Below are 14,639 nucleotides of genomic sequence, written 5' to 3' on the forward strand. Positions count from 1 at the left end.
ATTGCAGTGTGTGGGCTTCTCTAGCCGTGGCTTGCCAGCTTAGTTGTGGTATGTGGGATCTTAATTCCCTGACCAGGGATTGAACCCATGCTCCCTGCATTGGGAGCACAGAGTCAGCCGCTGGACCACCAGGGAAGTCTCCTACGAAGCTTCTCGCTAGGGAGATGGATAACCACTTGCTCATAGACTCACATGCTTTGCAGACATCAAAGTTCCCATGGCAGCCAGACTCCACATTAGGCAAAGAAGGTTTTATAACCCCCTTAACAGATAAGGAAAGCGAGGCTGGGGAAGGTGAGGATACTGGGGGAGCTGGGACTCCTCGGCTCCCTCAACCCTTTGCAACACAGAGCTGGGATGTGCTGGGCATGTTTCTCTCCTCTCACAGGGATTCTACTCCACCCTGTCAGGCAGCAGGAAAAAAAGGAGTCAAGAGTTCAAACCATTCTCCAATTTGATAATCAGCTCCTACATAATCAATTTCTCTTCCGTATGAGCTAGAGGTTAGGCGTGCGTGTGTGCCAAGTCACTTCAGTTGTGTCCGACTCTTTGCAACCCTGTGGGCTGTAGCCCGCCAGGCTCCTCTGTCCTGGGGATTCTCCAGGCAAGAATACTGGAGTGGGTTGCCATGCCCTCCTCCAGGAGATCTTCCCAACCCAGGGATCGAACCCATGCCTCCTGTGGCTCCTGCAATTGCAAGCAGATTCTTTACCGCCAAGCCACCAGGGAAGCCCTAGAGGTTGGGAGGCAAGTGCTTTTTCCTTTCCCAACTAGTATCTGGTCTCTGGTCAGCCAGTCAGTCTCCAGACATAACTGAACACCTCCCCCAAACATGCACGTGCTCTAATCAGGAGTCAGGGTCAAGTTCCCAGCCCTGAGGACTTTTAGCATCTGCAATCTGAGCTGACCAAAGGCCAGGAGAGCCAGAATCCAGGAACTTGGGGTCACTCTCTTATCACTCCTTCTTTCATGGGTTCTTTGGGGGTACAAACAGAAGAAGAAAAAGCTTAAAGCAGACGTGACCCATAAAGAAATGAGCCAGGGCTCACCATGGTAACACAGTATGTCAGGGAAGAGCCTCCCCTTTACTGGTGGGATTGTCCTGTGAAAGTCATGCTCCTAAATGCATCTCTGATAGCCCCGTAACAAGCCTGTGTTCCAGCCACAGGGCCCATCCTCCCCTGGAGGTTGCTGGTGTGGCATGTGGTTGTTGAGTTGTTAAGGTTAAACTGTGGGTTGACATCCATCCCCATGTTTCATCACACATATATGCCTTGAGAATGTAGTCACTTTCTCGTGTGTGAGAACCAAGCATGACTGAAACACATATCCCCAGTAGTCCAGGAGCTCAGACCCTTTTGGGGGAAATTGACAGCAACAGAAGCGCAGGATGCGAGTTCAATGCCAGGGAGGGCTCAAAGGGCAGAACGTGGAAGCAGACCCACCCTGCTGGAGAGGCTTCCTAGGAAATGAGACCCCTGGGCCCAGTCCTCAAAGACAAGTAGGGGCTCATCAGACCAAGAGGTTGGAGAGGTTGCTTCCATTCATGAGAAGTAAGAGAGGAACTATGTAGCACAAGGAACTCTGCTCAATATTAAGTGGCAGCCTGGATGGGAAGGGGGTTTGGGGGAGAATGGATACATGTAAATGTATGGCTGAGTCCCTTCTCTGTTCACCTGAAACCATCACAGCATTGTTAATTGGCTATACTCCAATATAAAATAAAAAGCTAAAAAAAAATAAAAGAAGAAGAGAGAGAGGAAATAAAGCATACTCAGTTACCTGGAAAGAACACTTCCTGGCTGAATAAATGGACAACTTGCAACTTCAGACACAGGGGAGGCCTCTTAAAGATGCCTTGTGGTTTGGACAAGACCTGGCTCTTTGCGCAAGAGCTGGTGTTAATTGAGTCCACTATGGTGACAAGCCTTGACTGGACTTTGGGACCATGGCGATGGCCCAGGCACCGTCAACCCCAATAAGAGTGTGATGTGGTGGGAGGGCAGACCGGCAGGAGGACAGGCACCTCATTATTCTGGGTGCTTGCAGGGGGCACATGCTGTTCACCTGCCCAAGTCCCTTCTCCGGGAGGCCATCCGTGCCCAAGGCTGGGTCAGATTTTCCAAGAGGAAGAGCTCCCAGGTGACCACCATGGTCATGGCGGCCAGAACTGGCCTCACAGATGGTGACTCTCAATATCCAAATGGTGTGTTGATTCCCCCACCGTGCCTACACCCCATTCAAGCCTCACAGATTTCTCTTTTCAATATCAAAACAATAATAATTACTACCACCCCTGTCATTGAAACTAGTAATCCTTACTAAATGCTTACTCTGTGGCAGGCACCCTGCTGAGGACTTTATCTCACTGAATTTTCACACAGCACTTGGGAGACAAGTAGCATTATGTCCATTTTGTAGAAGAAGCGACTGAGTTTCAGTGAATTTACCATCTGACTCAAAATCGACAGCCAGTGTCTGAATCGGGACTCAAAGCCAACCAAACCTGCCAGGAGTGTTGCGTGAGGGTCAGTGAAGTCATAGCCCAAAGAACTCAAGCAGCAAAATCACGTGGACTTCCTGTTTAAAACCCAGAATCCCGGACCAGTCTCAGACCTAAAGAATCAGAAAGTGGAGTTTCAGACGTGAGAAGCATCCGTATCTGTGGGGAACAGCCCACACCCTCCCACCGTGTCATCCTGAGGCAGACTGAAGTCTGAGGACCACTTTGCTTCTGTCTATAACAAGTAAGTCACCTTCTCCACTATGAATTCACGTCACCCCTCACACAGGAGGACACTGCCCTCCTCTCATTCCCACCCTGAATCATCAGGCCATGCTGGGTGGTTCTTTTTCCAGAAGATGGACCAGGTTTTGCACTAAGCAGTCCACATGTGTGATCACCAGGATGGTCTAGGTTCTACTGCTGTAATAAGCAACCTCAAAATCTCAGCTGACCAATGGGATACATTTAATGGAAAATGCTAGAGGATCTCTCCTGCTGCTGCTGCTAGTAATAAGCAACCTCAAAATCTCAGCTGACCAATGGGATACATTTAACGGAAAATGCTAGAGGATCTCTCCTGCTGCTGCTGCTAAGTCGCTTCAGTCGTGTCCGACTCTGTGCGACCCCATAGACGGAAGCCCACCAGGCTCCCCCTTCCCTGGGATTCTCCGGGCAAGAACACTGGAGTGGGTTGCCATTTCCTTCTCCAATGCATGAAAGTGAAAAGTGAAAGTGAAGTTGCTCAGACCTGTCCGACTCTTAGCGACCCCATGGACTGCAGCCTACCAGGCTCCTCCATCCATGGGATTTTCCAGGCAAGAGTACTGGAGTGGGGTGCCATTGCCTTCTCGGAGAGGATCTCTCCACGAGCCATTAAATGCTTCAGATAGGAAGTGATGCCTGTCACTTCCTCTTGCAGCCTATTGGTCAGGACAGGTCATGTGGCCTCTCCAGCCACAGGAAGAAGGAAGTGGGGCCCTTCCATGTGCCAGAGAGGGAAGAGAGCTGGAGGAGGGCATGTCCAGTTAAGTCATTGCTCTCATGAATAGCAGTGAGTTCACAGATCTGTGATTTGGGGCAACCTTTGTCCTCAGAAAGGGGAGTCTCAGGAGAAGCATGGGAAGGAGCCTCATTTTGTTCCTTTTGGGCCAGAAAGAGTGGATTTCAAGGGCAGGGGAAACCAAATAAGAGGCAGACTGGTGCCTGGGAAGCAGGGCTGAGCCTGGGCAAGTTTATCTTGCTCTGTTCCTCACTCTGGACCTTGAGTGAGTCACCTTAGCTCCTGAGCCCCCTCTCCTCACCTCCAGGGAGGGGGCAGGTTGCAGGGGAAGGAGGCCTGGCAGCTCTGATGCCCCACGGTTCTAGAACAGACTGTGCCCTCTGACCTCAGGCCCACCTCCCAATCCCTGGATGTGGAGGAGGTTTTCCACCCCAGGGACCCCGATAGGAGAAGCAGCTCGAGAAGGCTGCAGGGTGGGAGATGGCTATCGACCCATGCACAGGCCGGCTCAGCCTGCACTGATGGAGGTGATAGGGGACCTCTCCACACCTGGCTCTGAGCATCCAGACAGGAGTGGCCTGAGCGACAGGGAAGCCACTTCTCTCACAGGTCCATGTCCTGGGGTGCCATGGCAACTTTTTTTTGGGGGGGGGCTTCAGGAATACCTACAGAAAAGTCAAGGTGGGGACCCCCAAAACTGTCTTTATCTATTTATTTTTGGCTGTGCTGGGTCTTCGTTACTGCGTGGACTTCGTCTAGTCGTGGTGAGCAGGGGCTACTCTCTGGTGGCCGTGCTTGGGCTTCTCACTGCGGTGGCTTCTTCTGTTGCGGAGCCCAGGCTCTAGGCAGGTGGGCTTCAGTAGTCGTGGCTCCTGGGCTCTGAAGCACAGGCTCAATAGTTGTGGTGCGTGGGCTTAGTTGCTCCACGGCGTGTGGGACCTCCCTGGATCAGGGATTGAACCCATGTGTCCAGCATCAGCAGGTGGCTTCTTTAACACTGAGCCACCAGGGAAGCCCAGAACTTTAACTCTTAAAAGAAAAAAAAAAATGTCCAACAGACTGTATCCAGGTGAGTCCCACATGCCTCAGGGACCTGACAGGTCTGGAGGTTGGAGACAGACTCCTCCCTGGCTCCTTCAGGAGCCTCAGCCCCTCCCCAGGGCAAAGTCCCCCACCCACTTGCATCTGCATCCTTGTTCCCTTTGCAGGACTCAGCTACAGGCCACCAGGAAAGTTCCAGAAGGCCAGGAAGACAAGTTCATGTGGCAAGTTTCATCCCCCACATTCCATCTTCGCTTCAGTCCTAGACTGGGAGAATGCAGATGTGCAGGAAAATGTAACTTACTCTGTTGTCTGTAACTGCTTTCATCTCGCCTTCCAGCCTCTAGTCCTGTGATGGCAGAAAAGCTGATTTTTCCAATGGAGTTGCTCTGTGGCAGGCAGGTGAGAGCTGAGCCTCTTTCAGGGCTTCTTGATTTGCAGGGATCCTTTCTTCTTCCTTCCCCAGATGGAGTCTGCGGCCAAGGGGTCCAGGTGGCACTGCCGGAGGCTCCAGCTGACCTCCAGTTCAGGCGTTACTCACCCCGTGGACCACAGGTCGCAGCCCTGGTCCCGTCAGCGTCCCCACGGATAGCGTGGCTGTCGGGCCTCTGGGCCTCCCACTTGGTAGTGTGTTCTGGTCCCAAGGTCCCATGTGGTCTCCTCCTCCAGACCCGGGTCACCTCTGGTGACCTTCTGGGCCTCCCAGGGCCCGCTGACTCTCACTTGCTTTCTCTGCATCTTGCCAGAGGGGGCGGGTCAGAGAACGTGCCTTGGGCCCGCCATACTGGAATTCCTCTCTCATCCATCTCCACTTCCCACTTCTGTATCTGCCTGGTGTTTCAGTGGGAGCCTCCATGCTGAGCCTGGAGAAGCATCGAATGAGGATCCAGTCCAGAGACTTGACCCTGGGACTTGAGGGACCCTTCCCTTCCTCTCCGCCAGGACTCGGGTCCCCAGCCTGAATGTCCTCCCTTCCTCTGCGGCGGGCACCGCCCTCCTTCCTACCTTATCATCAACTCGACAATCAGTCCTCCACACTTTGGTTCTCGAGATGCAAAAACCCAGCTCTGAAGGTGTTCTGAGGAAATGGCTTTTCTCTGTGGAAAGCCTGGCTTTCGAGAACATTGCCTCACAACGGGTTTTTATTTTTAAAAGCCAGTTGAAGCACAAAGTAAAGCAAATCTTTGTTCTAGTCAGTATTGGCCCTCCCTTCCCTTGAGTGAAAGTCTCATGGCCTCGTCTGAAAGTACAAGGGTCCCGGGAGGTGGGAGGAGAGTCTGAATCTCTGAGAAAAGACAAGTGACGCGTCAAAGTACTACTATCCCACTTTCTGTTCTTTCCTCCCTCTCTCCCCTTCTCGCTCCATCTTTCCTTTCTTCCATCCTTAACTGGACTTTGGTTTATTTCCAACTATATCCCAGCCTCAGTCATGCTGCATTTTGGGGATGTGGTGCTGAGTAAAACCAGTTCTTGCCTTTGAGAGCTAGTAGTCTATAACAGAGAGAATAAGCTGGTGCTTATCAGTGGGGAGAGAGAGGGGGAAGATGCAATGAAAAGGGGGGTTATTATGGGATTATATGAAATCATGTATGTGAATTTTTGAAAACTGTAAAGCACTGTAAAATTCAAATAATCTTCTATAGAATGAGTGAGTAATAGTTGCTCAGTCATGCCTGACTCTTTGCAACCCCATGGACTGTAGCCTGGACTCCTCTGTCCATGGAATTCTCCAGGCAAGAGTATTGGAGTGGGTTGCCATTTCCTTCTCCAGGAGATCTTCCTGACCCAGGGATCCTGAATTGCAGGAGGGTCTTTACTATCTGAGCCACCAGGGAAGCCTACTATTAAGAGACATTTCTAAGTATAAAAACAGGTCAACTTAAGAGGTATCAGCAGGACTTTATCTTATAATCTATAGACAATACATTAGAATATGTAATGAATCCATATACCCAAGACAGAAGTAGCAATAAAGTTATAAATGACAGTCATCAATCAGATGAAATAATTTAGATGAAGCTTTTCTCTCTTGAAGAAATGGGGACTGAGCAAGTGGTCAGGAAGGAAATGCAATGTGTTTTTAACTTTGTATGAAAAATAATGTTCAGTTCCACATTGCTGAACATAGTTCTGTTTTTGCCAATAAATCCTCTACTTCAATTACTGTCCAAATGCTTTATTGAAACTCCGCTTCTGGCCTTTGTTTTGGAATCTGTTGCTTTTGTTGCCACGTCCTGATCGCTGTCCTCTGAAGCTCCTAATTCTTTCCCACTGTCCCCTGACTCCTCGGTTGCCCTCGTGCTGTCCCCTGAAGCCTTGATTGCCTTCCCGCTGTCCTCTGAAGTTGCCATATCCTTCCCGTGGACCTTCCAGCTCTGGTTGCTCCGTGACCACAGAAAGCAGCCCGCACCATGCATCATGCCACTTTTCCTGTACTTCTGTTCCTGGTGCAGTAGGGATATCAAAGCAAACACCCTGCTTTCCTTTGACAAAGACCATTCCCTTCACTTTGGAATCAATATCCTCCCCCAGCTGCTCTTTAAGTCCTTTCCAAGCATAACTAATGTTTGGCATTCCAATTGAGTACCACAAGATCATGGTCACAAAGTCCGCTTTGGAGCTGATCAACAAGCTCTGGTCTACCGATGTGGCACCAAAAATGTGGGCCAGGGTTTCTACATCTCCCTTCTCCTCAATCAGCATATATATTGGCATATATGCTCAATCAGCATATATCCATTGCTATTGGACAGAAGAGAGCGAGCTAGTAGTCTAGAGGGAGTAGGGTGGTCAGCTATCCTGGTTGTCTGGAGTAATAGTTGCTCAGTCATGCCTGACTCTTTGCAGCCCCATGGACTGTAGCCTGCCAGACTCCTCTGTCCATGGAATTCTCCAGGCAAGAATACTAGCCTTTGAGGCAAATATTTTACTGTTACTGTTTTACAGGTGAGGAAATTAAATCTTAGAGGAATGAAGGGACCAGACCAACTGCACCAAGGCGGGGGATGCTGGCAGGCTGGGCCCAGGATGTCAGCCTCTTTGGTCTGAGTGGAAAGAGCTCTGAGTGCCATGCTAGGGAGTTTGGACTTGAAAGAGTGTTAACAAATGCTTCTGAGCAAGGTCAGGGTGGTAACATGATCAGCTGAAAAGCAAAAAAGACTGTTCAATTGGAGGGAAGGGGACACTGAGGAAGGAGGAGGTCCCAGGTCTCTGCATCAGAGCTCATGGGCTGGGGGAGGAATCAGAGCACCCAGTCCACTATTGAGTCCAGAAGCCCTGGAACTCACATCTGCAGAGGCTTTTTGCTGGTCTCCCCCATGTGTACTGAGCTCAGAGCATCTTTCCACTAGAGCAGGTTTAAGCCCAGATCCATCTGGCAACTTGAACTCAATACCCATGTTCAGTCATGCAAACAGCCCTTGGGACAAAGAGATGTGTATTTGCTTCCTGTTGCTGCTGTAACAAACTATCACAAGCTCAGTGGCTTAAAGCAACACGAGTGTATTCTCTTACTGTTCTAGAGGTGAGCAGTCTAAAGTGGATTGGCACCGCTGGTTCCTTTCAGAGGCTCCAGGGAAGAATTCACTTCTTTGCCTTTTCTAGTGCCTTGCCATTCGAATGTCATTACCAACTCAATGGACCTGAATTTGAGCAAAGTCTGGGAGACAGTGAAGGACAGGGAAGCCTGGTATGCTGCAGTCCATGGGGGTCACAGAGAGTTGCACACGACTGAGTGACCGAACAATAGAGGTTGCCCTGGCTCACAGCCCCTTCTTCACGTCACTCTGACCTCTGCCTCCATTGTCAAGTCTCCTTTATCCCAAGGACCCCCGTGATTACATTGGGCCCATCCAGATAATCCAGGACAATCTTCCCACCTCAGGATCCTTAACTTAGTAGCATCTGCAAAGTTCCTTTGACCGTGGAAGGGAACATATTCATGGGTTTGGAAGATTAAGACATGGACATCATTGGTGGGGATGGGAGAGGGGATTATTCTGCTTCTGGTGAGGAGACAAAGACAAAACCTGGCTAAGGGTTTCTGGGAAGGCTCCGAGCCTGTTATCTATCGGTGTGCAAACATTCTGAGTGTTGTATGAATCCTTAATTGGGCTACTATAATGGAGACCCAGGCCCTTATCAAGCAAAGAAGTTCTGTTCTAGGTAAACAGTTGGGGCATAAACAGTACAGGGCTGGATGGCAGCCTCACAGTGTCATGGGCAAGGCCTGCTCAAGCTTGTTGCTGTGCCCTCTTAGTGTGTTGCCCTTGACTGCATGGCCCAGGCGGTTTTCCATCACACCCAAATGCCAGCCAGCCAGAGAAGCAAAGGAAGAGGGGAGGGTCTGGCTTGCTCTTCAAAGGCCTGATATGGAAGTTAAACCCTCAATTTCTTCACATTCTCATGTGAACAGAGTCACGTGGCCACACCTAACTGCAAAGAAGGCCAAGAAATGCAGTTTTCATTCTCGGTGGCCAGGTGTACAGCAAAAATCCCATGACGGTGGACCACGGGGTCCATAGACATTGGGATGCAACAGTCAGTGTCTGCCACAAGCACCTACCTACTAAGTATATGGAATATGGCTGGGGTCCTAAGGACACAGCAGTAAGAAAGCCCTCAATCTTGAGGAGCCCTCAGACTTTCAGGGGAGACAAACATATAAACCAATAATTAGAGTTTGTTCTAATTGATGCTTTCAAATTGTGGTGCTGGAGGAGACTCTTGAGAGTCCCTTGGACTGCAAGGAGATCAAACCAGTTAGTCTTAAAGGAAATCAACCCTGAATATTTGTTGAGAAGACTGAAGCTGAAGCTGAAGCTCCAGTATTTTGGGCATCTGATGTGAAGAGCTGATCATTGGAAAAGACCCTGATGCTGGGAAAGATTGAAAGCAAAAGGAGAAGAAGGTGGCAGAGGATGAGATGGTTAGATAGCATCACCAACTCAATGCGCAAGGGTTTGAGCAAACCCCAGGAGATAGTGAAGGACAGGGAAGCCTGGCATGCTGCAGTCCGTGGGGTCACAAAGAGCTGGATGTGACTTAGTGACTGAACAACAACACCTGGTGGATTCCTGGGCTGTGCACCATGAAAACCCCAAGGCAGGGTGTCTCGGGTCTGCTCAGGCTACCACAACAAAACACCATAGAGGGGCCTGAAATGTAGAAGTTTATTTCGCAAAATTCTTGAGGCTAGAAGCCCACGATCAGAGTGCCAGCATGGTCGGTTTCCAGCGAGGTCTCTCCTCAACGTAGAGAGGGCCACCTTCTTGCAATGTCCTCACATGGTGGGGAGGGAGAGGGAGACAGCAAGCTATCTGCGGGCTCTTCTAATTAGGGCACTAATTCCATCATGAGGACCCCACCCTCACAGCCTAATTATCTCCCAAAGGCCCTACTTCCAAACACCATCACATTAGGCTCCAACATCCTAATTTGGGGGAGACACAGTTCAATCCATAGCCCTGGGCAACTGGTAAAACCCGGCAGAGGACAAGAAAAGGGGTCAGAATATGTGCCCTAGGGCAGATGGTATCTCAGCAGAGCCTCCAGTAACCATTGTCCTCCTCTGTCCTCGCTGCGTCGCCTGGATCTGTAACATACATCCTCACAGCCTCCCTGGCTCGCTCCCTTCTTCTCTACCCCGAAGCACTCTGGCCCTTGAAAGTGTCAGTCGCTCAATCGTGTGCCACTCTTTGTGACTCCTGGGACTGCAGCTTACCAGGTTCCTCTGTCCATTGGATTTCTCAGTCAAGAACACTGATGTGGGTTGCCATTTCCTCCTCCAGGGGATCTTCCCACCCCAGGGACTGAATCCAGATTTTTTGCATTGCAGGCAGATTCTTTACCAGCTGAGCCACCAGGGAAGCCCACCTTGGCCCATGGCCATGCTCAAAAACTTGGTCCTGAACCCAAAGAAGCTCTTCTCTGTTAGTGTGTAAGTGTGTGTGTGGCTTTTTGTCTCGCTCCTCCTTGGAACCCACCCTACCTCTGAACAAGCCAACCATAGCTCCCTAATGGGTCCAGAGACACTGGTTTTAAAGTAAGACAAAGTCATTCAGTGAGCAAAACTCTTCTTGTCTGATCACCATCACACTGGGGAGACACATCTTTGCTAGTCTGAAAATGGAATGCCTCCGCTTAAATTAACCAAGTACACAGCGCCCACACTCATATGCACGCACACACACACACTCATGCCCAAATAGACAGTCTTTCAGAAATGAAGATGCAGATGAGAGACTCAAGGACAGGCCTTACTTGCCCTCTGTCAGTTTACAAGAGAATTTATTCCACATATTCATCCATGAATATTTAGCAAGGCAACAATAACATCCAATGACACCCATGAGATACACAACTCGGAGAGGCCTCTCCCAGGAACACGCACAATGCTTGATGTCAACGTTTTAACTGGACTGAATGTTTGAAATGCAAGCCTTAGCTTACAATCATTCTCCCCTCTCTCCCTCTCACTTTCTCTCTCTTTTTATTTGTGTACTCAGCCATTCCCCTATTTTTGATGCAAGCCATCAAGTAAATCCTGTACAATAAATAGCAGATCTGGTGGGGTATGAGGACAGCTCCCGAGGATTTGAGAAGTGCTCCTGAAACAAACAAATCTTCAGACGCCGCATTCTTTGTTTGTTTCAAGAAAACACACCCACATGCATTTGACAAAGGCGCTTCTAAGACTGGCTAACAAGATTTAACATTCGATAAAACAGCAAATTTTTTATAAGCCACTGTGGCCATCTGAATAGAGGCCCCCAAAGAGATCAGGTCCTAATTCCTGGGACCTGTGAATGGTGCCTTACAGGACAAAAGGAAGTGTTATGAAGTTAGAGATCATGCTTTAGGAAGATGATCCTGGCTTATTCATATGGGCCCTAAATGTAATCACTGAAGTCCTTATGGGATAGAAGCCGAAGAATACCTGTCTATAGGAAAAAGAGAAGGTCATGTGACATTGGAAGCAAGGAGGAAAGGGTTGTGAGCCAAGAATTGCAGGCGGCTACCAGAAATTGCCAAAGGCAAGGAAACGTTCTCTCCTAGAACTGAGAAGGAATGAGCCCTGTCCATGCTATGACTTTTTACCCAGTGAAACTCACTGCAGACTTGTGGCTTCCAGAACTGTAAGAGAATACATGTGGGTTGTTTCAGTCTCTGTTTGTGGTCATTTGTTTCAGCAGCAATAGGAACCTTATACAGTTCCAAAAGCTCCAAAGGCTGTCCCAGCCACGGGTGTCCCCAGCATCTCCTAAGGGGCTAACCCACAGTTCTGTCCACGAGGCTCCTTTGTCAACATGAGGGCACAAGAACCTGTGCGTGTCCCAAGGGTCTGGTGCTTGTGTGTGTTTTTAGGTCCTCTGTTTTCCTAATAATAAAGTCATTACAGGCCCTTGGTGGAAAATTTAAGAGCTAAAGAAAAGTCAGAAGAACATAAAACAAAAAGAAAAATCAAAATTAACATAATAATCACCCATAACCCCTCTCTTCAGAAATGGTCTTCTTAATGGCAATGATCACAATTTCTAAGTTTATTTTCATGATTCTTTTCTTCACGTCGCCTCTTCTTTCACCCCTGCCCCAGGCAGTAAGGTCCATGAAGGCAGAAACCCGTCCTAATTTGTGTGCCGTATCTCTGGTGAAATGCGCAGTGCCTGATATACAGTAGGTGATCAATAAATGCAGTGCATGCTACTGTATATAAAACAGAAAAACAAGGGCCTTCTGCAGAGCACAAAGAACTATATCAGTATCTTGTAATAGCCTATCATGGAAAACAATCTAAAAAATATGTATTTATATATATATGTATAACTAATCACTTTGCTGTACACCTGCAACTTTGTAAATCAACTATACATCAATTAGAATAGATAAAAAAATAAATGTGATGCACAATCACCGAGTGAATAAGCCCTACTCACATTTTGGCACATTTCTTCCCAGTCTTCTCTGTGTGTGTGTATTGTCTGTTTTCACATGTTTGAGATTGTTCTGTGTCCACACGTTTTAGGCCTCCCTTCCTCACTTAATATTTTATCCTGAACAGGTTCCAAAGTCATTCTAGCCTTCAAAACTTTATTCGCAGCCTAATAGCCCATCATGTGATGTTCTTTTGTGAGCTTGCTTTCTTCTTTCTGTTATAAGTAATGAAGTCATGAACATCTTGGTGCAAACATCTTTATCTAATTTCTGATTACTTTCTTGAGATGAATTTCTAGGAGGGGGCATTACAGAACAGGGTGTATTATCACTGTTATAACTCACTATAGCTATCTGCCAATACCTTTAAATACTTTAAAAATTAAGTTAACTTTAAAAATGCATTCCAGTATACACTGCTGCTGCTGCTGCTGCTGCTAAGTCGCTTCAGCCGTGTCCGACTCTGTGCGACCCCATAGACGGCAGCCCACCAAGCTCCCCCGTCCCTGGGATTCTCCAGGCAAGAACACTGGAGTGGGTTGCCATTTCCTTCTCAAATAATGCATGAAAGTGAAAAGTGAAAGTGAAGTTGCTCAGTCGTGTCCGACTCTTAATGACTCTTAACGACCCCATGGACTGTAGCCTGCCAGGCTCCTCCGTCCATAGCACCTCACTCTGTCCAGGCAAGAGTACTGGAGTGAGGTGCCATTGCCTTCTCCGTCAGTATACAGTAGGTACAAATACTGCTTGACTCCACTTGCACGAGGTACCTAGAATGATGAGTGAGTGAAAGTCGTTCAGTCACATCTGACTCTTTGTGACCCCATGGACTACCCCTAGAATAGTCAAATTCAAATAGAGGCACAAAGTACATTGATGGATACCACAGGCCAGGAGTGGGCAGTGGGGAGGAGGAATGAGGATTTAGTGTTTCATGGGGACAGTTTCAGTTTAGGAAAGTGAAAATTTGGGGAGATGGATGATGGTGAAGCTTGCACAACAATAAGAATGTACTTAGTGCCACTGAGCTGACAGTTAAATATGGTTAAAATAGTATGTTTGGTTTTAAGTAACTTTTACCATAATAAAAAAAAATACTAAAAAAAAAAACAACCTACCTCTTATCAAGAGGGGCGCTCAAGGCCTCAGAACAGCAGGGCACACAGCCTTGTGGTGACGCTGGCCTGCTTAGTGTTTGTTAAGCGGAGGACTCTGGCTGCAGTGGCGGAGACCCCAGCTCTAGAGCGAGACCGGCCACTTCCTAACCATGCTGCTTTTCCCTGGGAACCTGGGTGTCTTACTGTCTAGAACGGAGAGGGTGGGTGACAGCTCTAAGCTCTCTTCTACCAAGAAACTTCTAGCAACTCCTCTTGGGGACCATTGAAAAAGAGGCAAAGCCAATGAAAATTAGGGGTCATTCATCCCAGACAATTGAATAATGATTCAAAAAGTCGGACTTACCTGGTTCGTAAATTAAACCCTGGTAAGGAGTGCTGTGCCACCCTCCTGTCTGGATGGATGTGGCATTTGTGTCTCCTCATATTTGTTGAAAAATGATTCCAGTCATTCAAAGGCCATGAAGAACTGTCCCCTCCATGAACAGACTAAAAGAACTAATTGGCCTCAATTACCAGATGCAACAAATTCCATTTCTGCGGAGTCACTAAGAAACAAAAGGTGATTTGCGGGAAATGCCTTTGGCAGGATTTTCAGCTCTATCATTGACAAGACTGTCCTCTGGTGCTCTGAAAACATAATCCATGTCTGACGTAGGGAACAAGGCCATCAGCCAGTGCTCTGCGAATCTAGGTCTTTCTTCTAAGCAGGACGCCTGAATCATTCCAAACGGTTCCTCCTCCGCAGTTCTCTTGGAAATTTGACAACTGCTCATTCATTCATTCTCTTCTTCAATCAGTCAACAAACATTTGCGGGGAACCTAGGCCAGGCCCTTTGCGGAATCATTTGAGATTGAATAAGGGCATGATCCCCTGGGGCATAATAAGAAGACAGAAACCCCAGTTCTGCCTCCACATGCCATGTGATGGAGAAGGAAATGGCAACCCACTCCAGTATTTTTGCCTGGAAAATCCCATAGACAGAGTAGCCTGGCAGGCTATAGTCCATGGGGTCATGAGAGTCGGACATGACTTAGTGACTAA

At 48.3% G+C, this 14,639-nt stretch overlaps 1 long non-coding RNA gene across 1 annotated transcript; it reads right to left on the reverse strand.

Annotated features, from left to right (window-relative positions):
• Positions 1-1,391: 1,391 nt before the first annotated feature.
• On the reverse strand, positions 1,392-14,535 carry LOC147349029 (uncharacterized). The gene is made up of 2 exons (XR_015149428.1): positions 13,941-14,535; positions 1,392-13,249 (listed from the first exon to the last, which is right to left on the reverse strand). It is a non-coding gene; the product is annotated as an uncharacterized LOC147349029 (long non-coding RNA).
• Positions 14,536-14,639: the final 104 nt, after the last annotated feature.

The sequence above is a fragment of the Bos grunniens genome, chromosome 21 (genome assembly GCF_055505025.1).
Source record: "Bos grunniens cultivar Pamir isolate PY7600 chromosome 21, Bosgru_T2T1.0, whole genome shotgun sequence".
NCBI classification, from domain to species: domain Eukaryota; kingdom Metazoa; phylum Chordata; class Mammalia; order Artiodactyla; family Bovidae; genus Bos; species Bos grunniens.